This window comes from Desmodus rotundus, chromosome 3 (assembly GCF_022682495.2).
Source record: "Desmodus rotundus isolate HL8 chromosome 3, HLdesRot8A.1, whole genome shotgun sequence".
NCBI classification, from domain to species: Eukaryota; Metazoa; Chordata; class Mammalia; order Chiroptera; family Phyllostomidae; genus Desmodus; species Desmodus rotundus.
The window spans coordinates 5,219,990-5,241,025 of NC_071389.1; the positions used below are offsets into that span (position 1 = coordinate 5,219,990).

A 21,036-nucleotide genomic window follows, 5' to 3' on the forward strand; every position below is an offset into this window, starting at 1 on the left:
TTAGTTTCAGGTGTGCAGCACAGCGGTTAAATGTATCCTCAAAGTCAGACTTGCCCAGGGACCTCTAACTGTCCGCCACGCTCCCCTTTGGCCGCCACTGCCCTGACGTGGTCGGGGCAGCGGGTTTCCGGCCGTGCTGACCGGGAGCTGCAGGAAGGCATGCATCTGACATCTTGAGTTAACGCACCCCCGCACCAGCCTCTCCATGGGACGGAAGCCTCGGGGAGCGGTACCCACTCTGACTACACAGAACGTAACTGGGTATTTTCGATTCCGCTCCATTATCATGAACTTGACCCGCTGAATGGATGCGCAGTACACTAATGTATTAATATGTCACAACCTGCTATTGCTGCTATTGAAAAATTCTGGTCCCAAGTGGAAACACCAGCCCTGCAAAGTACAAATACTCTGTTCTAGAAAAAATAGCTCAATAACTAACGTTTTTTTGGAGGGGTCACTCTGTGCCAGGTGCTGTTCAATCTCAGCAGCGATTCTTAGAGCTGAGAGCCATTATCAGCATCTCTGTCTTTCAGATGAAGAAATGGAGGCACAGAGAGGTTAAGTCACATGCCTGAGGTCACACAGCCCCACCGTGGCAGTTCAGGGCAGTCTGGCTGCAGGGAAGAAGCCCTTAACCCCGAAGCTTCACTGCACTTGGCCAAGGCAAAAAGACAAGGGTTTGTGTGAGCTGGATAACTTTTGCTCTGCCTGGAAGGAAAGGACCTGCAGCAAAGTGGGCTTCCTGCCAGGATGGGCATGGAGGCAGGTGTCTGGAGTCGTTCATTCGTGGAGGCGCCGAGGAAGTGCCCCCCCCCAGCTTGCACCCCAGTGCCTGGCTGCTCAGCTTGGCTCTGGCTGCCCTGAGATAACCCCGATTGTAAGCATGCGTGGGTGTCAGTGGCAAAGGCGCTCGAGGCTGAACAAAGCAGAGCTGCTAACTGCATCTGCAAGAGGCTTCGGAGGCTGGTTGGCTCTTGGAGGGGGAAGTTCTGCAGGAGTGGGTGGCGGGGAAGAAGGAAACGGCGTGGAGGGCTGGGCATGCTCCTCCGCGTGGCCTGCAGCCTTGCTCTGTGCATCTGAGCCTGTGCCCTCCGCCCTCTCATAATGGAGACCCCTTTCCTTTCATAAAACGGGGGGGCCAAAGGATTCCTTAGGCAGGAGCTCAGGCGGGCGTACACAGGGTGCCGTCCTTCCAGCAAGGGGCCACTTTTCCTCCGGGATTGCTCTCAGTTCCTCAGTGGTCCGCTTCACTGACAATTCAAAAGGAACGTAAAGTAGCTTCCTCCAAAGCACACAGGACGACAGTTAAAAATAAAGTGAGAAAGAGCCATCAGAAACCATAGAGGAAGGAAGGAGGCAAGTCTATCAGGAACCTGGGGGAGAAGAACGACTGAGGGGGCATAAGTACAGACCTGACATTACAGTTAGCCCAAGTTTCCTGCCCCCCCCTCCGCCCCTCCAAGAGGAGGTTGTCCGAATATGTGGTTTCAAAAAGGAAGTGCATCAGGTTTTCAGGAAAGTGAAACTTTCAAAAGAGCGAGGATCTGGAAGCTGTTAGACACTGGTGTGGCTCCCATCCAAGATGATTCAGCCTTTCTCTGCCTCAATGTTCTTATCCCTCGAGGGCGAGTGATAAGCTTTACCGCGTCGAGCCGTGCACGTCACAAAGCACGATTCGAATGGCTGTCAGCAGATACTACTCCCTGACGGGTTCTTCTGGGTAATGCAGAAACATTCTTCCTCCGGCCGTTTCTTCCAGTGAACGCCGAAAACCAGGGAGTAGTGTTTAACTGCAGCCTAGCCAAAGCAGGGCCAGGACAGGCGTTGGGAAACCCCAGGGAAGGTTGCCTTCCTCGCCACCAGGTCTGAAAACGTTCATTTCTCTCCCGGCTTCTGGCGGGATCTCCCTGGAGGGGGCTGGAGACCCCTGCAAAGGGCCAGTGATCCGGGCCTGCGGTCGTCGGGGTGAGGCTGGAGCCTCCGATGTTCTGTGAGAAGGACATTAGGGTACACTTCTGGTGACAGACCCAACCTTCTTCCCCAAAGGGACCTGTCGACCCTCCTGGCTCCCCCACAGGTATCCAGTGGGGGGTCTGGAGCCGGGAAACTGGGACCAACTAAAACCCACTCATGGTGCCCAAGCTCTCTCCCCCTGCCTGGCTAAGAACAGAAGCGGCTCTGCACCTCTGCTTGCTGCCGCCATGGCCCGGCCCAGGCCTGTGCCGGTAGGGCGGGCTTGGGTGGAAAGAGCCTCTGTTTCCTCCTCTGTCCGAGGGAACAAAATAGCTGCTCCACCTCCCAGACCTGGTTGTGGATGGATGGGGGGAGGGAGGCGGGTTCTATGGAAAGTCACCTCACAGGGTGATCTGATCATAAATTCCTACCTGGGCCGGTCACCGCGGGGAGTCACACATGCCCCAGGCCTACAACTTCTTTGCTAAAAGGCTTCTCTGTGTCGTAAGCAAGCCCTGCCCATTGCTTCTGTGCATCTCCAGGTTCACGCGCCTCTGGAAACCCAATGCTCGTTTTGCTTTCTCTCACCTTCCGTGATCTTCCTTAGGTTCCCGCCTTGATTCCAAATGCATCAGAGAGACAGACTGTGAGGCTGGTATTCTGTGGGGCATTTGAGATCTTGCTCCCCGGTGTCTGTCTTCAGTTTGGCTCAAATAAAGTGATTATTTTTAAGATTTTATGTATTCATTTTTAGAGGAAGGGGAAAGGAGAGGAGAGATAAAGAGAGGAAGAGACACGTCAATGCCAGAGAGAAACATTGATTGGCTGCCTCTCAAATGTGCCTGGAGGACAGGGACTGAATCTGGAACCCGGGCACGTGCCCTGACCGGGAACTGAACTGGTGACCTTCCGATTTGCCAGACAATGGCCAACCCACTGAGCTACACCGGGTTTGCTTTCCAAGATTCTCTACAGGGGACCTTTCTTACATTGACAGACTAATCAATTAACCAGCTTGCCTCTCCCTCCCGCCATATCCCAGAGTGATTTGAAGTCACTATTGTAATCCTGAGGGGGGCTAGCCCCCACCCTCACCCTCTCTGCTCATGGAAGCTTAGAGGCCCCCACTTACCCCCAGGGCTGAGTTGGGTGGACTTGGAGCCTTTACCCTGTTCCTGGCCTCGCCTACCCTTCCTCACCCCCCACCTACCCCCCACTCCGCTCTACTCTGACCACGGTCGAAGTTCCTTGGGCGTGTAAACCTGGAGCCCCTGGGGGGCTGGTATGGGCTCTACGACCTTTTTTGGGTTGTTTTCCTTCGTATATATTTATATATACACGAAGAAAAACTTGTTTTGAAGAAGGGCAAGGTGTCGCTTCCAGAGGCACATGGGGTGACACCCTCCAGCCGAAGGCGGGGTGGGGTGGGGAGTGGGGAGGGCAGGGGAGCAGAAGAGGCAGCAGGAGGACCTGTTGTTTTTCCTGTTGCAAGTAAAAAGGAAGCAAAGTGGGAAGTGGAGTGTGCGGGCTGTCAGCGGGCGGGGCGCCCCCATCACGCCCCGCCTCCCTCCCTGGAGGCTCACTAGCGCCCAGCGCCCTCGCTCAAGGCGGCCGCTGGGCCGAGCCACCCCAGCCCTGTCAGCTGCACCGAGACCGGTAAGCGCTCGCCTGCGGCGGTGTCTGGGGGGCGGGGGGGGGGGGCGAGAGGACTGGGGCCAAGAGCTTCAGGGAGCCTCGCGGAGCCGTGGGGCCAGCTCGCCGGGTCTCCCCGCGCGCACAGCCAGTGCGCCCTACCCAGTGCGCATCCCCGCTCTAGCGAGCCTGGCAAGGGGCGCCCCGCGGGCGGGCTGCTGCGGCCTGGGCGGGAGCTGAACTAGGGGCCCCGGGGCCGCCCCCGGTGCGCTCTCTTAGAGGGGTACAAACAGCTCCCCGGCTCGGCGGCAGAGTCCCGGCTCCACTTCCAGCGGTGGGGCGGCCTCGCGTGCACCCTCCGAGGCGCGGGAGGTGGGGGGCGCTCAGCCGAGTGCGCCTTGCGCTGAGCACAGGCGAGCCGGACGAGGGGCCGCCCCAGGCGGGCTGCGGGCTGCGTTCTCACGAGCGGTGCCGACCCCCGGGCTCCCGCGGAGGCGCGGGGAGAGGGGCACGCACTCCATCCCGGCGCCCTGACCCTGCACGCCCTCCCTGGCCTGCGGGGATCCCGGGCTGGAAAGGGCCGGGGTTGAGCTGTGCCGGGCGCTCGCTCCGGGCTCGTGGACGTGCGGCCGGTCTGTCTCCGGCCTGGCCCGCCCCGCCGCGTGTTTACTGCAGCCGCGCCGAAATCAGCCCCCAGATCTGCGGCGGATCCCAGGTTGCAGCGGCAAAACCGCCTCCAGCTTTGCATTTCCGGACTCTCTTTTCTTCTTCTTTTTAATACTCTTACCGGTAATTCAGCCTGAATGAGGCTTAAAAAAAAAAATCGAGTTTCCTGTTTTTATTTAGGCTTCCTCCTCTGCGCGTCTTTATTTTGAAACCCTGGCGAGGGGAACAGGGAAAACTTTCGTGGCGACCAGGATGGGGGGCCCTGTGTCCCGGCTGCTGTCTGCCCTGGTGGGGAGAGGGGGTCCCGAGGGCTGGGAAAGGGCTGCTGGGAGGCCTTGAAAGGCGCGCTCCCTCGAGTGGAAGAGGGTCAGGACCGGGTTTCCCGGGTCGAGGGTGGGATCTGCCCGGTTTGCGGATGAAGCGTTCGCGACCCCCCGGGTGATTGGGTAGCTTTCCTTGGCTCGGGTGCCCCCTTGGAGGAGGCGCCGGCGGGTCTGGAACCTCCCCAGACTTCTTCACCCGGGCCTCTGCAGAGAAGCCCCCTCGGGCGCCACCCTCAGATACGCTCTGCACAGTCGCGCGTGTATGGGGAGCGGGTGTCTTTTCCTGGGCGCGCGGGGAGCCCTCGCTCTGAAGACTCACTGCTCCAAAGGGACGTTCAAACCGAGAATCCAAACCCCTGCTCACTCCCGGAAGAGCCGGACACCCCTGGGGTGCCTGACAGTGCCCTGGGGTTCTCGTCAAGTGAATGATGCCAGAGAGAGTTTTCTGTCCCCCCCACCCCCACCTGGAGTCGATCCTTTTTTGACATGAGTGTTCTCGGTTAACCAGGGGCTGAATGATGTGGTCTCGCGTGTCCAGTGGAGAAAACGCGGGCTCAGGAAAGTTAACTCGCTCACCCACACAATTTGCAAGTAGCTCTCCAGAATCCCAGCTGGTTCAGGTGCCAGGGCGCTTACCAGCGGGAGGCACTGCTCCCTTCCGATTGGAAGGGTGTTTCCTAACAGCTCTGGGGCGCTGGGGATGGGCGGACTCGCTGTAAACGCACCACTGCCATCCACCACCAGGTCCGAAGGACGTGATTAAGTGGGGCGTGAAGAAGCTTCCGATTTACCAAGCTGGCCCCTAACAGGGAGTCAGAAGGAGACCTTCTCTCCTGCCCGCTCTACAGCAGAAAGTGCAGACCTCCTCGCATTTCCGAGTGCTGCTGTGGTTTGGTTTCCCCACTTCAAGATTCCGGCCGTCCCGGCCGGGTGGGCGGGGAGGGGGGCGGGCACAGCCTCGAGCCTCCGCGGGACGATTCCTTTTCGGTGCTTTCGCGGACTTCTCCGAGGAGCAGAGGACGCTCCGACGTGCCGGGCCGAGTGCTCTTAAAACCTCGCTGGCAGTTGCCTGCTGCGCAGACAACCTCGTTCGGAGCCCCGCTCCCCACGCCTCCTCTGCCCGTGTTTAGAAACAGCACTGGCCTCCCTGAGAATATAGATGTTTCTGGAATTAGATGTCACTAGGGAGACAAAGTGTCACTGGAGGCAGCCAGACTGGATGTTAATCTCAGCCACTTTTTATCTGCTCCTGGGCGCGCCGACGTCCCCTTGCAGCAGGACAAGCTGCCTTTCTGCAGCCCCAGGCCAGGTGCAGAAAGCAGGCCTGCAGCGCCCTGTGGGCGCCTTCCTTTCTCTTGCTGTACTAGGTGTAGCGAGTGTTTACTGAGGTCTCCCTGGGAGCCGGTGCTGTGCGGAGACCGGGCGGGCGCCTGCTCCTGGGGGGAGCGGATTGCGGGGTCACGGGGAGCATGGGGCGGGGAGCTTGCAGGGCACGCAGTCTACACGGAATTGGAGACCAGCCGCAGACCCATTAGCTTCTGCGCCCCACAGCCCAGCACTGTGGTGGAGAGGGAGTTTTGGGGGGTGTAAATGGGGGCTGAGGGGTCACTTCCTGCTTCACCTTGTTTTTCTTCAATTGCACAGTTAAAGGGAGAAGTGAATGCGCAACTTATGAAGCAATTCCCCTTTGGTCGGCTGATTTTTCAAAACCATTTTTGTTTAGAGAGCAGTTTCCCCCTCCCCGAGGCCAGCTGCTTCTGTGGGCCTGACGGTGGGGCTTGGGGCCCCTCCAAATGCTTCCTTCCTTAGCACAGCTCTCTCAACCCCTACCCGGGGTCAAACGCATTCCTCCGCACTGCTCCTGGGGGACACGCCCTGTCCCTGTCCCTGACCCTGTCCCAGGACCGAGGGACCTTTGGGGGACTGAGCTCCAGCTGGACAGCAGCAGGAGCCTGCCCGCCTTGTCCGGAGGGAGACAAACATTCTCATCTTTAAGTGAAAAAGGTTGCAAGACTCCGTCCCTCCTGGCAGTGAACTGTTAAAACGGAATTTTCTTTAATTTGGTTGGTGGAAATCCCCCGCAATCATATCAAAAATGCTGCCAGTTTCAAGATGGAAAAAAAAAAAAATTAAAGCCCGGGAACCTCCCTCCTCACTCTTTCCTTGCACACAAACACTGTTTTTCTGAGGTTTATCCCAAACTGTGGGCACTCTCCCTCCCCAGAGCCTCACTGTGACCGTCCCCTGCCCCCCAGTGGTGCTGGCTCCCTGTGTGTGAGAACCACTTCCCCACCCCCAGGAGTGGTACCTTCACCCCTGAGAGGAGGTCAGGGCTGCTTCTAGAAATGGGTGCTTTCCAAGGCTGCCTACTCTCCGAGCCAGAGGGAGAGTGATTGCAGGGATGGGTGTGGCGTTTGTAAAATGCCATTTCAGTAGCTTCTGTCTCTGCTTGGGGGAAACTGCCTTCCACTCAGACCCAGTGCCGGGAGAGAGACACTGGGGGGCGGGGGCATGGCGGGGTGGGGGCAAGGTGGGGTGAAGCCGCAGAAGGAAAGAAGGTAAGCTGCCTGGCTCCGGATTTTCCGTCCTGGAGCGATGCTGTGTTCCTTCCCTGCGGCCGCTGTAATGAATTACCACACATTTTGTGGCATAAAACAGCAGAAATGTCTTCCCTCACAGTTCTGGAGGCCAGAAGTTCAAAACCAAGGTGTGAGCAGGCCCTGCTCCCTCCAGTGGCCTGGGGAAGGATCCTTCCTGGCCTCTCCGGCGTCTGGGGGCTCCAGGGGCCCTGGGCCTGTGGCAGCACATCCCCAGTCCCTGCTGCTGCCCGTACGTGTCTGTCCTCCTCCATCTCGTTAAGGCAGCTGTCAGCATCGGGTTTAGGCCCCACCCCGGTAATCCAGGATGGACTCATCTCAAGACCCTAATTTCACTACATCTGCAAAGGCCCTTTTCCCATAAAATCATGTTTTCAAGTACAATTCCCAGGTTGGGGCGGGGGCTGAGACGTGGATGTACCTTTCTGGGATACGGACAGGACTGTGTTCCTTCTGGTACTTTCTGGGGAAGCTGTTTGCATAGTCGTGTTTGCAGGGAACCGAACGCTCGCTGCCTCCAGCTCCTGGGCCGCTGTTTCCCTTGGGGACCTTACGCAAGGATGTCCCCAGAGGTCTCTGCTGTCCCATGGCCTCTAGTCTCCCTGTCCTCGCTCCTGCTTCCCTTTCTCCGACTCTGCCCGAGAGCTGGCCGCCACCTTAGCAGTCAGCTTGGCTAATAGCAGCCTCCCCACCCCTACGGTCCCCATAACAGAAAAGAAAATTTGTGTCCCCCAGCCCTCCCACCTCCCCCACCACGGCCGCCCCAACTTCACCTGCAGAAAGCTGAACCTTCCCTGTCCCTGGTCTCCCTTCCTGCCCTCCCCTTTCTTCTGTTCAAGGCCAGCCTCTTCTGGACTCTGGGTCCCTCCTTGGCAGGCTCCCCTCTTCTCCCCAGCCCCTCCCATTTCAGGGTGAGCAGGGCCTGGGAGAGGGGGTGCAGGGCTCAGTGTTGCTGCGTGTCCCCTGCCCTCCTCAGGGGGCTGCAGTGGTAGGACGGGGCTGGTGGTGCTGGAAGGACAAGGAGGATGAGGAAGTGGGGGTGTGCAATGGGGGGTTCTCCTTAGCTTTCTGGGGGGGCAGGGCTATGTTCCTGCCTAGCCCACCTCCCTAGGGAGGGGACATTGCTTTTTTTTTTTTTTTTTTTGCTTTGGTGTGAAATCTGGGAGAAGTGCTTTCTTATCCATGGGGAAGCAAGATCGAAGCCCCGTTATTGACAGTGTGAAGAGTCATTTGCGTGCATGGGGGGGGGTGCGGACAGGACGGGTACAGAGGTGGAGATCGGGGATTGTCACTAGGGAGACAAAGTGTCACTGGAGGCAGCCAGACTGGGTGTTAATCTCAGCCATTTTTTATCTGCTCACTGTGGCCTTCAGCAACTCGCTAACCCAAGCGAGCTTCAGCGATGCCCGCTGTCAGGCCTTAGATCTCCTGTATTGTCCTGTGGGAGGTGCCTGGCACACGGCAGGACACGCGCAGTGTCCGCAAAGGGGCTTGGAGGTCGTGGGGGGCCCGCAAGTAATGTTTTATCATCCCACCGACCTGACATAGCCACTGCCAATTTGGGTATCTTTCCCATGTTTTCTGCATTTTTACTTGCCATGTAAGTAGTAGGCGTGTTCTTGCTTATCTTAAATTTTATGTTTCACTTGTGATAAAATATACATAACCAGATTTACCACTTGCCAGTATTGTGTCCATGGTATTTAGTACCCTCACGCTGTTGTGCGGCCCCCTCTGCCTCCAGAACGTTCCATCTCCCGGACGTTATCATCCTGACCCATCAGACACCCACCCCCCACCCTTCCCTCTTCTCCCCCAGCCCCTGGCAGCCCCCACCCTACTCTCTGTGTCCATGAATGGGACTGCTCAAGGTAATTGTGTAAGTGGAATCCCACAGTATCTGTCCTTTAGTGAAGTGAATTTCACTTCACATGACGTCCTCGAGGTTCGCCCATGTTGCACCACGGGCGACAATCTCCTTGCTTTTTAAGGCTGAATAACACCCCACTGTCCACACAGACCACCTTTGTTTTTCGCTCATCCACTCCCACGTCAGTGGGCACACGCGTTGCTTCCACATTTCGGCTCTTGTGAATAATGCCGCTGTGAACACAGGTGTGCACGCGTCGGTTCACTTCCTTGCTTTGGATTCTGCTGGGCGTGTGCCTGGGAGCGGAATTGCTGGATCACGTGGTAATTCTATGTGGAATTTTCTGAGGCGCGAGGCATATGCTTTTGTAGTTTACTTTTTTGTTGTTGTTTATTTTTAAATCATACAGGGTCTGGCAGAAGTAAGGCCTGCTTGAGTGTGGGTGGCAGGGTAATCATAGGGGTGTCATAATTTACAGTTTTAATTTGAACATTTCACTTAAAATATCGTATGATGTGCTTGAGTGTGATATTGATATGTTACAGAATTACAAGCTTGTGATTTTGTAATAAAAGATCATGTAATTTTTAAAAAGGCGTTCTTTGTGCCGGACCGCCGACCCTGTAGCTGACATGGAATATTATATTACTTCAGGTGTACGCCACAGCGATTAGGCATTTCGATACCTTACGAGGTGGGCCTCCGGTAAGTCTGGTGCCCACATAGTATCCCTGACTATATCCCCTGCGCTGTACTTGACATCCCCGTGACTGCTTATGTATCTGGCTGTTTGTACTTGTGCGTCCCCTTCGTGAAATTTGCTTTTTTCCATAACTTTGGCTCCTTAACATTTTCCACATTGCTTCATAGCCTAGCCATCTCTTTAGCGCCAGCGTAAGTGTCCCAAAGCAGGTCCCCCCCCCCCCCGTTAGGGGACATTTGTTTGCTTCCATACTCACAGGCACACACACACCACTCTCAGTAAGTGACGTTTCCAGGCGTGTGACTTTTTTCACAGTCAAAAATGACCGCCCCGAAGGCAGCGAACGTATTTCTAGCTCTGAGAGCTCAGCGGTCTTCCAAGAAAGATTGGACCGATTTGTCTTGTACGACAGTTTCACAACACTTTTTTCGGCATTGAATAATATTGAAAAAAATGTTTTGCTCATAGGTCTAAAAGGTGGTCATCTTTTTTTAAAGATTTTATTTATTTTTAGAGAGAGGGGAAGGAAGGGACAAAGAGAGGGAGAGAAACACAGATGTGAGAGAGAAACATCGATTCTCGCACACCCCCTACTGGGGACCTGGCCCACAACCCAGGCGGGCGCCCTGACTGGGAACCAAACAGGTGACCTTGCAGTTCACAGGCTGGTGCTCCGGCCTCTGAGCCACACCAGCCAGGGCTAAAAGGTAGTCATCTTAAGTGCGTTTCTTTGATTACTAACAAGGTTAAAGAGTGTTCTTTCTGGTTGCTAGCTGTACGGATAGAACGAGGTTTGCAGCACTGAAACCCGTGAACTTTGGAATCAGATTCAGATTCACACTGCAGTTTCCCCACTTCCCCGCTGTGGGACCTGGAGTTGAATTCTCACCTTCTCTGATCCTTGCTTTCCTCTTCTACAAAATGAAGCTAATGGAGTCATTCCTAAGGTTGTCTTAAGAATTAAATGTAGTAAACTGGATGATGAACATCACCTAGTTGATACTTAGTAAATATTAGCTGTTACTGTTAATATCATAATTTAACCTAACAAGTCCCCGTTCGCCCTCAAGATTCGTCGTGTTTGAACAAGGAGAGATGCTTCACACTTCAGCAGAAGGGACTTAGGTTATGCCCAGGGATCGACTTTCCTGCCCTAGAGGTAGCCGATCCTAAAAGGAGTGGGTGGAATGGACCGCGCCCTCGGCTGCCTGGCTAGATCTGGGCGCCAACCTCCCTGGGACTAGCGAATGAACCGATGCTGGGGGATGCTCCCCCCGAGGGGCGAAGAGGGGCTATGATGGGCTGTGGGGACTCTCCAGATCCCCAAGACCCTGTCCCCCAGTGGTCCTGCAGCCTCTGTCACGTGGAAATAGGACATAAAAACTTGCTAGTGGTCGAGTCCAGAATTCATCTCAGCGACTCTTCTTCCGCTGCTGACATCCAGGCGCTCCTCCATGCAGTGTGGGGGCTGAGGCAGGCACTCACGGGCAGGGCCCTGGGCTTTGGCCCCAGCTCTTTCTTCTCACATCCATATTACTTTTTCTTTTAATGTTCTTTTTTAAATTTACTGGTTTTAAAAAGAGATAGGAAAGGAGAGGGGGGGAGGGAGAGAGAGAGAGAGAGAGAGAGAGATTTGCTGTTGCAATTATTTATGCGTGCATTGGTTGTTTCTCGTGTGGGTCCTGACTGGGGATGGAACCTGCCACCCTGCCGTATCAGATGATGCTCTAACCAACTGAGCTACCCGGCCGGGACCCACACCCATATTTCGTCCACTTATCTACTTACTATGCTGTGTAATTGCCAAGGTGAACGCCTGGCGTGGGTATGTTTGGGAAGAAGGCTGGCGGACTCGTGTTAGCCCGCAGGGGCCTGGCATCCTAGCAGCCCGAGGAGTAGCCTGCTGGCCCCTTGGTCAGCACGCTGAAACCTCTGGTCAGGATGTATTAAAGAGGGAGTGGGGAGGACAACTCACCCCTGATTCTGCTGGTTAGAGGTTGGATAAGAGGTCGGATAGCAGTCACAGAGCCAGGGCCGGAGGTGGGTCTGACTTAGGACTGCCCTCTAACCGCACGGGCCCTGGCTCTGACAGTGAGCGCGGTGGGCCCGAGGGGGCTCCTGCCCAGCTTCTTCGCCTGTGGCTCCCGTTGGCAGCACTGATCTTAGGAGCATTGCTCTTAGCCAGCTCAGAATTGCCACCTTCGTTAATCTACCTTGCTCATTTTTTGTTTAGTGATAATAATAATAATAACAACAACAATGACAGACACTTTGTAGCATCCACTGTGCGCGAGGCAGTGTTCGGGCACTTCGGAGATACAAATTTATCCAACAGCCCTAGCCAGGCTGCTCAGTTGGTTAGAGCATCGTCCCAATATACCAAGGTTTGGGGTTCAATCCCCGGTCAGGACACGTATGAGAAGCAACCAGAGAATACATAAATGAGTAGAACAACACATCAATATTTCTCTCTCTCAAATCAATAAATAAAAATTTTTAAAAAATTATTCAACATTATGTGATAAGTGTTACTGTGATCCCTGTTTTACAGAAGAGGGAACTGAGGCTTAGCAACTTACTGGGTGTGACCCAGCTAGCAAGCGGCAGAGCCTGCTTCTGACCACTGTCCTGTGCTGTCTCCACATGTGGCCCCTTATTTCCCAAGAGGAAGCATGAAATCGGGGCCTGGGAACCGCCAGCCCAGGCAGGAGGAGCGGCGAGTCAGTTGGCTGCACAGAGGGCTTCCCAGCTCCGTTCCCACCCGGGCCTCTGTCCCAGGGCATCTTCCCTGTTCTCCCTGGTCCTTCGTCCCTGGTTGAAGATGGCTTCCTGGGCACGGTCCCTCTGCAGTGAGAGGGGCCAGGAGGAAGCAGCCCTGTCCCTGGCCCAGCCACAGTCTGTGTAGAGTGGGGCCCACGAGTGCCCTCTGTCCAGAGGAAGCAGGGCCTGGCCCCGGAAATCTCAATCGCCTCCTTGCCCAATTCTTGAAACTTTTACAGGAAATCAACCCAGGGGTTCTTGAGCTGGTGGGTGACACAATCGGAGCAACAGGACTCGGTTGTCTGCTTGGCCAGTGGCCTAAACCTGGCTCCTTTGCCATGGCCCGGGGGAGGCACAGTGGGGCAGGGGCAGGGCTGAGGAGTCGCCCTGGGTTCAAATTGGCCTCTCCCTTGACTGGCCGTGCAGCTGGAAGGTCCGTGGGCCCCGCCTTCCCCTTTGTAAACAGAAGGCCTGCCTCCAGGGCTCTCGCAGTGCATACCCAGTGAGGAAATGGACATAAGGCACCTAAATCCTGCTGGCTCGCTGCAGGTGCTTGGCGGCAGCGGCACCTGCCAAGGACAGACTGACCAGACAATGGGTGGCAGACAGCTGTCCAGAGGCCTCTGTTGTCCCAGTGCTGAGAGGTGTCGGCTGATCTCGGTTTCATGAGGGAAGGAGAGGGCACTCGTGTAAGCAAGGCCCTGGCTGGGTGCCTGGGTGGGTGGCCCGCTGCAGAGCGGACCCGGAGTGACCTGCCAAGTGGCTAAGACCTTGTGATGGGTCCCCTCTTCGTGGCCACCATGTCTATGTATGTAGGTCAATCTCGTAGGACTGAACCCTTAACCTGTGGAATATGACGTTAGCTCTGGGTAGATAGTGTCAACATTGAGTTGAAATCTTGGGCTTCCTGCTGGTGTCCGAGAATTGTTTGTTGTTGGTGGGGAACTACCCTCCAGGTTAGAATTGGGCCTGGGCCTCTCTTTATCCACCTACCCTAGGACCCCACCACCCAGTGGTTCCTAAGTGTTTTCAGATTCTAAATCCTTATAAAGAGCTGCTGAAAATCAGGGTGCCTCTCCCCAGGAAATGTCCTGTGAGGACACTCTTAGAAGTAACCCCACTGGGTTCCCGGGTGTCCCCTGTGTTCAGCCCAGACTGTAAGGGTGCCCTAAAGGGCTGTTGGGGTCCCACCACTGGCTTCTCTGCTCTGAGGTTCCGACTCCGAAACCAACCTCAAAGGCAGGAGAGGGATGCAAGGTTCTGACCTGCTGGGGCCTTGGAAGACATGCTTGCCCCACGCCTTGTTCAAAGTCTGCTTTGAAGCAGTTTCTGTTTTCAGTCCTAACCACCCCCTAAGTACCATGTTCAAGTTTACTCTGTGCCATTTAAGTCCATTTCTTTGTCCTAACACATGGCTCCTTTTGTGGCGCATTCAACTAGGACCGTCTTCCCTGCATCCGTTGGTGACTCTCCTCTGTGGGATAGCTCATTCACAAGGCCAGCGTCCTTTGGGACAGTTGCAACCTGTGGTTTTGCGGCCTCCTCCCCTCCTGCGTGAAGGCTTTGGCTTGGGCAGATAGAAAGCCCACCTGTGAGAGTTGGTGTGAGTCGTGGGCGGGTGGAATTATCTACGGAGGATAGGAAGGCGGAGCCTTGTCCGGACTCCACGTGTTGGGCTCCAGGCGTCTTGAGACCAGGCAGGGCCTCCTGAAAGATGAGCATGCAAACCCCCCTTTGCCAATGAGCCAGGCTGGTACTGAGCACCCCGCACCTGGTGCCTGGTGCCCTTAGAACTTAGTGTCAAGGTGTGACTGCCAGGAGGGATGCCGTATTGGATGTAGTTTCCCACAGAGAGTAGCCCTTGTGATACCTGGTACCCAGCCGAATCGGTCATAAAGGGATGACCTTTGTCCTGGCCAGTGGCTCAGCTGGTTGGAGCACCGTTGTGCACCAAAAGGTTGCTGGTTCGATTCCCGGTCAGGGCACATAACTAGGTTGTGGGTTTAGATCCCGTCAGGGGGTGCACAGGAGGCAACAGATACATGTTTCTCTCTCACATGGATGTCTCTCTCTGTCTCCCCCTTCCTCTCTAAAATCAACACACAGATCCTTGGGTGAGGATTAAAAAAAGGGCAGGAGCCTTGGGCTGAGACTTCTCTGGTTCCACCTGCCCCCACTCTGTAATTAAGGAAGTTAGCGTGTAATTACATACAGCCTTGCACTTGGCGCCACCAGATTTGCCCGCCGCTCCTAGGAGAATTTTTACAGATGATTCCTCCAGGTATCTATGAATTCTATTTGCATTTCTACCCAATTAAAGAGCCAGTTCTTGGAATTCCTTTCATTTACATTGTCAAGAAGGATGTTGACCGGAACAGGCCCCAGGACCCATCCCAGTGGACTTGACCCTTCCCATGGTGGCACTGGGTCACACTTTCTTACAGAAGGCACCGGAGACCCCTCCTTTCCTGGGGGGTCCATGAGACTGTCTGAAGGGGCAGGTTCGGGTCTTGATGAAATGGTCGTAACCCATGCATTAAAAACCAAGCCTCACGCCCTAAAGACCTGTTGTTAGAAGCAGTTTTTGGTGGTGGTTAAAAGTGGGTCTCATCCCTGTTTCTGCCACTGACTGTGTAGCTTTGGGGACGTCATAGGCCTCAGTTTCCTTTCGGAGATGGTGATAATAACCCCCAGCGGGCTGTTCTGAGGATTTAATAAGATTTTGCAAAGTTCCAGGTATTTATAGCTACATTAAAAACCACATCAAACTTAGAGGTGCAGAGCAACCCTGCTTTATTACGCTCACAGGTCCTCGGGGCCAGGAACTGAGACAGGGCTTGGCAGGACAGCCTGGCTGTGGGCCGGGATGTCTCGGGTCACTTGGGAAGACTCTCCAAGGGCTGCCAATAATTTGAACTCTTGGAGGGCTGGAATCATCTAGAGATTTCTTCATTCAAACCTAGCTGCCTGGGTGGGGATGGCTCAGAGGTTGGGCTCAGATGGGACTGTCCACCTGAGTGCCGACACCTGGCCTCTCCTTCTGGCTGGGGCTTCATCACAGAGGGGCAGCTTCAGGCAATCGCGTTTCCTTCTTGATGGGCGGAGCCCTGGAGAGCTCGGTTGGAAGCTGCGAGGCCCTTTATGACCTAACTTCTCAAGTCACTCAGCATCACTCCTGCTGTTCTCTCTCTCTCTCTCTCTCTCTCTCTCTCTCTCTCTCTCTCTCTCTCTCTAAGAAGTCTCAAGTCCACCAGATTTAAGGGGAGGGACATAAATGACACCTCTCAATGGATGTTAAAGAATTGGCCGCCATGTCTTAAAACGTCCCCAATAAATGTAAAGGATTTAACGCGACGACCGTTCTGCACGCAGTCCGGCCGCTGTGTGGGTCATTAACTGGGTTCAGGGCCTCTCAGGTACCGATACTTAACGCCCAGAAACTGGCAGAGCTATGTCCACCTGGGCGACCCCAGCAAGCCCCACCCCCCGTCCTAACTAAATGATCTTTAAGGATCAGCTCTGCGAGTATGTTGAGTTTAATACCGCCAAATTCTTTCTTCTCATCTGCTTCAAATTTGGCCCCACCTCTAAAAAATTTCCTGGCCCTTAGCTCAATTTGCTTGCCCTCCGTGGCTTCTCACACACACCGAGAGGTTTCGCAAGCAGGTTCTGGAAGATCCGTTTTGTGAGTTTCCGGGGGATCTTTCAGGAGCAACGCCCTGTTGTTCTGGGCGCCCCCTTTCTCCCCTTACTCTGATGTTCTCCCAGTAAGTATTCACAATAGATCTTTTCTGCAAACAAAGGAATATCTCTCCTTCTGTGAAAGGTGCAAGGAGGTCTGAGCCACAGTGTCCACCCACGGGGATCACACGCCAGGGCTGGAAACCTAAGGCTCTCGGGAGGCAGTGGCAGGACCCGAGTGTAACTAGGGGTCCGAGGGGAAGTCCCCGTGGGCAGCCACCTGCCGGACCTCCCCTTCCCCCCACTGCCAGGCCGGTGGGCTGGCCCCTCTCTCCGGGAAGCAGCTCTACTCAGCAGTGACCCAAACCCGGCTCTAATTCCAGGGCTCCCAACCCAGCCTTTCCTGGGACAGTGCCCGCAGCCGCGAAGGCTTTGAGGTGGACACAAGCACGAGCGTCGCAACAGGAGCATCATTTTTTTTTCTCTGCCCCCTCCCAGGTCACAAACTCCAGAAACTTCCATTGAGGCAGGCTTTGGGTCTAAGCTAGAGGAATTGGTGGAAGGAAGGAAGGAAAAGGAAAGGAAGCAAGCTCCAGATTCTAATTACCATTGCTTTTTAATCACAGATGAGCCACTTTTTGAGTTAACTGGGGGCGGGAGTCTCAAGGTTAACCAGCACACGGAAAGGCAGCAGGGAACCGGGCCAGGCACTCCTGTCCTTGTGCCTGAGCGAAAAGATCAAGGCGGATTGTGTGTCTAACTACGGACACTGTCTCTGCTCTTTGAGGGAGATTATTTCCCAGAGCCCTCCCATTTTTCCAAATGGAATTAACATTTAACTATTGTTTTTTATGTTATTTTTTTCTTCCTCTAGCTTTCCTCGGTTATCCGCACTCAGGGTCTTATCTGACCACACCCAAAAATGCTGTAGGGGAGGAATAATAATTTTCCCTCTACCTCTCTAGGTTCTTGGCAGCAACCCTCCTATAATAAAAAGACAGAGTAACAGGAGCAAAAAAGAATTTAATTACGTACGAAAGTACGGGAGCCCCGCAAAGGTGAGACTCAAAGATGTGACCGGAGCAGGAAGCATTTGTACTTTTTAGACAAAAAGACAATAAATGTGCAAAGGGGTGGTGAGACAAATGGGTCCGAGCTGGAGTAGGAAAGTGGAAGTAACACGGTTTGTTTTTGCAATATCTTGGTCCTCGATTTCCTTTCTCTAGTGATAAGGATGGATTCCACCCTCCTGGTATGGGGGGGGCACCTTCACGCTTGTCTCCTGCTTTCAGGGGGATGCAGGAGGCTCAGAGGTCCTTCTTGCACTGGCTGTTTCCCAACTACTTTTAATTCAAAATAATATGCCACCGTGCCGTATTTTGGAGAGACATATTTTACCCCCTACAGTGCTGAGTGCCGGATTTGAATAGAAAGAGCCAACCAATCCCAGGATGATTGGTGGTTGGGATATCGGTGGGCAGCTGGGAGAAAGTGCCATTACCTGGAAGTGTCAGGAGAGGGAGGAGTGGCTGCTGAAGAAAGCAGACTTCCCTCTTTCTTCTTGAATGTAGCAAGGGCTCTCAGGGGGTGGGAGCAGGCTCATCTGGCTTCCCGCCTCGTGCTGGGGGACTTCAGACAGGATCTGTCCCATTGGGCAGTAGCAAGTGGGGGAGGGGATTTGAATATTTCTATTTACTCCGATTTTCTCACGGTGGAGAAACGAATTTATATGGTAAACAACAATAGTCCTCCCTCCACCTTATCCACGGTTTCAATTACCCGCGGTTAACCTTGGTCTGAAAAATATTAAGTGGAGAGTTCTAGAAATAAACAACTCATCCGTTTCCAATGGCACGCCCTTTTGAACAGCATGATGAAATCTCAGCCCACCTGGGGAGTGAATCATCCTTTTGCCCACTGCATCCACTCTGCTTCTAGGTACTTTCCCTGTAAACATCATCGCCACAAGCATTTTTGCTGCACACTTGTTCACCATATCACCAATTTTGGCCATAAGACAATTTTGCCATAGGAAAAAATAAAGATAAACTGCTTGACAGTTGGTATTTTTGTGTTTGTTTTCATTTCTCCATCGATGAATCAATCAACCACTGTGAAAAAGATAAAATAAGTGGTTGACAGTTCGGTTTTTTGTTTGTTCGGTTTCATTTCTCCATGGACAAAGTTCTCAGTTACTCCCATTTCTATATTATTTGTAAATCTCCGCCAGCCCCCATAATGGGCTGTACCCCCGTACAGTGACAAGAGGTGGTGATGGTCCCGAGTAGCATTTCTTCCAGATAGTGGTGATTCCCCCAATAGTTGGTTTCTTATTTTGAATTTTCATTTATTTGTTTATTTTTAGAGACTGGGGAAAGGAGGGAAAAAGAGAGGGAGAGAAACATCCGGCTCCTATGCGTCCCTTCCAGGGACTGAACCCACAACCCAGGCGTGTGCCCTGCCTGGGAATTGAACAGGTGACCTTTCGCTTTAAGGGCCGACGCCCACCTGGGCCACACCTGTCAGGGCAGGAGATTTTGTTTTCTCTTCTGTCTCTGCCACTGACTAGCTGTGTGATGCTAGGTCACTGGATCTCTTTGTGTCTGTTTCTCACATGTAACAGCAAACGCTCAGCATCTCCTCTGTGCACCAGGCGCTAGAGACTTTGTATCAGTTATTAATTCGCTTACTTCTCTCCCGGCAACAGATGTGATGTCTTTCTGGAATTGTCAGTGCAGTTCCAGTGTATCGCTGCAGGATGGCTTTTTGTGACTTTTGTCATACCAAAGAATCTTAAGAGTTTTCTCTGGGCTCCAGAGGAACCAGGTCACTGGGTCCCATTGCTGATGAGGGCCTTGTCTTCGAGCTTGGCTTCCCTGCAGAGCCATGCTGGAGAGAAAGGGAAGTCCCAAGGACTGGGCCACTAGGGAGAAGGGCACCCATGGCTGGGATGGGGGGAGTGGACCCACCAAAGCCTGTCTGCTCCTTGAAAAATCTTTTTGGCGCCCTGGTACTGTAGGTCATTATCCTTTCCTGGCTAGGGGTTGTTAGAGATACCACCCCCCCAACCCCCCAGCCAGGGCGCTGTCAGAGAATTCTCAGCTTCTCTTGGCCCATCCAAAGTCCAGCTGGGAATCCCAGTGGCTTATTTCTCATCTTTAGAAACCCCACCCTGTAGGTCAAGGGCGGCCCAGCAGGAGGCCCTGGCATTACTCCACCCCACTGAGTCAGGGGGCCCCAGCTGCTGAGAGATGGTCTTCCGCTGCGCCAGTACCCTCCCCAGCCTGGGGACAGGAGTGAAAGGGAGGTCGAGGAAGCCTGCAGGCTGAGCCCTGGGTTGGACCGTGGGCCTCTGTGTCTCTCCGCGCTGTCCCCACCTACCCGCCCAGGCCCCGCCTTCCTCGGAGGCCACAGCCCCACCCCACCGTGTGGGTGGATGAGGTTCAGCCTGTGGATGTGCTCGAGTGGGTGTGTGGTCTTGGTGAATGTGACATTATGTGAGTGTCAGTTTACATAATTTGTGTGTGTGGGGGTTGTGTCTTTGTGAAAGTGTGCATCTGTTTGTCTTTGGTCTCTGCGGCTGAGTGTGTGTGAGGAGTACGTGACTGTCGCCGTGTGTCAGTTTACACAATGGTGCCTGTATATGAACGTGTATGCGAGTATGTTTTTCAGTGTGTGTCTGGCCTCTGGGAAGGAGATACGTTGGGGGGTTGCTTCCTCCCGCCTGAACCTCCCCTCCCTTTTACTTCTCAAGATGCCCAGGCTGCTGGGACCCTGGCCCTAAGGGTTGCTTAGTACTGGGGGCGCAGGATCCCCCACGACCTGGTCTTCTCTCACGCTTCTGGCTGAGTTTTGCTCCTTGCCCTCCCTGCTAGGCTCTGGGCGATGCCGGGACCGGCGGAGGCTCCTGGGGGCTTGGAAGGGCAGGTTTGCCTTGGGCGCCTCGCCTGGAACACCTGAGCGCGAGCAGGGCAACCTTGGACCCCCAACCACTTTCTTCCCCCCACGTCTGCTCTGCCCGAAGGGACCCTGCTGGGGTGACTCTGAATCTCACGCTCCCCCTCCCTCCTCTCGCCCTCCACTGTCTCAAGGATTTACATCCAGGGCTGTAACCCGAAAGCCCATTTTGAGGGGACGTGGGACGCAGCAGGCAGGGCTCCCGTGGGTCCGGTCCAAACCGAAGCAGTTCTGATCCTCTGCCGCTAGGAGGCGGCGCGCTCGTGCACTGGCGGGTGTGTCTGCGTGCGCGCGCGTGGGAGGCTCAGTCCCTGGCCGCGGAGCCTGGGTTTTCTCAGTTACAGCCCCAGCTACACCGGGACCCGCGGTACTGTGTGCCGCCCGTGTGCCAACGGCGACGCCAGTGCAAATGCAGCGTGACCGCGTTAGCGCTGGGCGGTGGGCCCGCTGGCACGCAGCTCCTTGTAATGGAAAGACGCGTTAGTGAAAGTCCCGGGGAAACCTGCTTATTTTCTAAATCCGGCCTGTGAGGGGAACCCCGGTGGAAAGGAAGGCCTGGAGGCTGGGAGGCAGCCCGCACGCTGGATTCGAGCCCAGAGCGCGGGAGGGCCAGTCACTCGCGTGACCCCGGCTCTGGATCTGTGACAGGGTCCAGAGCCCCGCCCTTTCTGGCGAGTCCCTGGGAACCCGGGAGCGGAAGCGACTTGGCAGACGACCAGTCCTCGCTCATTCTGCAAATGACACTTTATATCCTCCGGTTACAAGGCGAGAGGGCGGCAAAGGGCAGCGTGCGCACGCCGCCCGGGGTCCAGTGGCGGCGCGGAGGTCCGGGACCCAGCCCCGCAGGCCCGGCAGGTGCGGCCGGGGTCGGGGAGGATCTGCCTCCGCGGC

At 54.9% G+C, this 21,036-nt stretch overlaps 1 protein-coding gene across 4 annotated transcripts in view; it reads left to right on the plus strand.

The window, feature by feature from the left end:
- Positions 1 to 3,471: 3,471 nt before the first annotated feature.
- The window catches only part of PIK3CD (phosphatidylinositol-4,5-bisphosphate 3-kinase catalytic subunit delta), a 46,901-nt gene continuing 29,336 nt past the window's right edge, over positions 3,472 to 21,036 (plus strand). For all 4 annotated transcript variants that reach the window (XM_053921946.2, XM_053921949.2, XM_053921950.2 and 1 more), the window contains exon 1: positions 3,472 to 3,612. The gene's annotated coding sequence lies outside the window, so the exon portion shown is untranslated. The remainder of the gene's footprint in view (positions 3,613 to 21,036) is intronic.